The 2,500-nt window shown below is 42.4% G+C and overlaps 4 non-coding genes and 3 pseudogenes across 4 annotated transcripts; all 7 read right to left on the reverse strand.

Annotated features, from left to right (window-relative positions):
- Nucleotides 1-239: 239 nt before the first annotated feature.
- On the reverse strand, nucleotides 240-358 carry LOC123736575 (5S ribosomal RNA). The gene has a single exon (XR_006766259.1). It is a non-coding gene; the product is annotated as a 5S ribosomal RNA (ribosomal RNA).
- A 139-nt stretch (nucleotides 359-497) lies between these two features.
- Nucleotides 498-606, reverse strand: LOC123736796 (uncharacterized; annotated as a pseudogene).
- Nucleotides 607-1,015: 409 nt separating this feature from the next.
- Nucleotides 1,016-1,134, reverse strand: LOC123736533 (5S ribosomal RNA). The gene has a single exon (XR_006766218.1). It is a non-coding gene; the product is annotated as a 5S ribosomal RNA (ribosomal RNA).
- A 139-nt stretch (nucleotides 1,135-1,273) lies between these two features.
- LOC123736622 (5S ribosomal RNA) lies at nucleotides 1,274-1,392 on the reverse strand. The gene has a single exon (XR_006766305.1). It is a non-coding gene; the product is annotated as a 5S ribosomal RNA (ribosomal RNA).
- Nucleotides 1,393-1,531: 139 nt separating this feature from the next.
- On the reverse strand, nucleotides 1,532-1,640 carry LOC123736797 (uncharacterized; annotated as a pseudogene).
- Nucleotides 1,641-2,049: 409 nt separating this feature from the next.
- LOC123736576 (5S ribosomal RNA) lies at nucleotides 2,050-2,168 on the reverse strand. Its single transcript, XR_006766260.1, has one exon. It is a non-coding gene; the product is annotated as a 5S ribosomal RNA (ribosomal RNA).
- A 139-nt stretch (nucleotides 2,169-2,307) lies between these two features.
- Nucleotides 2,308-2,416, reverse strand: LOC123736798 (uncharacterized; annotated as a pseudogene).
- Nucleotides 2,417-2,500: the final 84 nt, after the last annotated feature.

Below are 2,500 nucleotides of genomic sequence, written 5' to 3' on the forward strand. Positions count from 1 at the left end.
ACTTTATTTCCTTTCATCATTTGAACAGGGCAAAGGAGCATAAAGCACACACAAGCTGCATTCAGCAAAAATATTCTTGTTTGTCTTATAAATACAAGGCAGATGCTAATTGAAAACACAAGGAAATTTGATCCTATTAAAAAGGCAGGAAGCTGCATTTAGTCAATTCATCATTAAATGCTTACTACAAGGCAGTGTTGCTGATGAAATAGTGCAAGAGCACACCCTCGTGGACAAAATGCTTACAGCACCTGGTATTCCCAGGCGGTCTCCCATCCAAGTACTAACCAGGCCCGACCCTGCTTAGCTTCCGAGATCAGACGAGATCGGGCGTACACAGGCAGATATGGCCGTAAGCGAGAAATAATCTCTTGCTACAACATATATAGTCAAAGTGAGTCTGATAAAACAGACATTTAGTCAATTCATCATTAAATGCTTACTACAAGGCAGTGTTGCTGATGAAATAGTGCAAGAGCACTCCCTTGTGGACAAAATGCTTACAGCACCTGGTATTCCCAGGCGGTCTCCCATCCAAGTACTAACCAGGCCCGACCCTGCTTAGCTTCCGAGATCAGGCGTACCCAGGCTGATATGGCCATAAGCGAGAAACAATCTTTTGCTACAACATATATAGTCAAAGTGAGTGTGATAAACAGACATTGCATTTTCACCAATTAGATAAGCAGCTTTAACTTTGTGTCACTGAAAAAGCAGAAGAAATTACAAACACTGTTCCCATCACTTTTTAGCACAGGTAGTTGGATAAAATACAAACTTTATTTCCTTTCATCATTTGAACAGGGCAAAGGAGCATAAAGCACACACAAGCTGCATTCAGCAAAAATATTCTTGTTTGTCTTATAAATACAAGGCAGATGCTAATTGAAAACACAAGGAAATTTGATCCTATTAAAAAGGCAGGAAGCTGCATTTAGTCAATTCATCATTAAATGCTTACTACAAGGCAGTGTTGCTGATGAAATAGTGCAAGAGCACACCCTCGTGGACAAAATGCTTACAGCACCTGGTATTCCCAGGCGGTCTCCCATCCAAGTACTAACCAGGCCCGACCCTGCTTAGCTTCCGAGATCAGACGAGATCGGGCGTACCCAGGCAGATATGGCCGTAAGCGAGAAATAATCTCTTGCTACAACATATATAGTCAAAGTGAGTCTGATAAAACAGACATTTAGTCAATTCATCATTAAATGCTTACTACAAGGCAGTGTTGCTGATGAAATAGTGCAAGAGCACACCCTCGTGGACAAAATGCTTACAGCACCTGGTATTCTCAGGCGGTCTCCCATCCAAGTACTAACCAGGCCCGACCCTGCTTAGCTTCCGAGATCAGACGAGATCGGGCGTACCCAGGCTGACATGGCCGTAAGCGAGAAACAATCTCTTGCTACAACATATATAGTCAAAGTGAGTCTGATAAAACAGACATTTAGTCAATTCATCATTAAATGCTTACTACAAGGCAGTGTTGCTGATGAAATAGTGCAAGAGCACACCCTTGTGGACAAAATGCTTACAGCACCTGGTATTCCCAGGCGGTCTCCCATCCAAGTACTAACCAGGCCCGACCCTGCTTAGCTTCCGAGATCAGGCGTACCCAGGCTGATATGGCCATAAGCGAGAAACAATCTTTTGCTACAACATATATAGTCAAAGTGAGTGTGATAAACAGACATTGCATTTTCACCAATTAGATAAGCAGCTTTAACTTTGTGTCACTGAAAAAGCAGAAGAAATTACAAACACTGTTCCCATCACTTTTTAGCACAGGTAGTTGGATAAAATACAAACTTTATTTCCTTTCATCATTTGAACAGGGCAAAGGAGCATAAAGCACACACAAGCTGCATTCAGCAAAAATATTCTTGTTTGTCTTATAAATACAAGGCAGATGCTAATTGAAAACACAAGGAAATTTGATCCTATTAAAAAGGCAGGAAGCTGCATTTAGTCAATTCATCATTAAATGCTTACTACAAGGCAGTGTTGCTGATGAAATAGTGCAAGAGCACACCCTCGTGGACAAAATGCTTACAGCACCTGGTATTCCCAGGCGGTCTCCCATCCAAGTACTAACCAGGCCCGACCCTGCTTAGCTTCCGAGATCAGACGAGATCGGGCGTACACAGGCAGATATGGCCGTAAGCGAGAAATAATCTCTTGCTACAACATATATAGTCAAAGTGAGTCTGATAAAACAGACATTTAGTCAATTCATCATTAAATGCTTACTACAAGGCAGTGTTGCTGATGAAATAGTGCAAGAGCACTCCCTTGTGGACAAAATGCTTACAGCACCTGGTATTCCCAGGCGGTCTCCCATCCAAGTACTAACCAGGCCCGACCCTGCTTAGCTTCCGAGATCAGGCGTACCCAGGCTGATATGGCCATAAGCGAGAAACAATCTTTTGCTACAACATATATAGTCAAAGTGAGTGTGATAAACAGACATTGCATTTTCACCAATTAGATAAGCAGC

Source organism: Salmo salar, unplaced genomic scaffold (genome assembly GCF_905237065.1).
Source record: "Salmo salar unplaced genomic scaffold, Ssal_v3.1, whole genome shotgun sequence".
Classification (NCBI taxonomy): domain Eukaryota; kingdom Metazoa; phylum Chordata; class Actinopteri; order Salmoniformes; family Salmonidae; genus Salmo; species Salmo salar.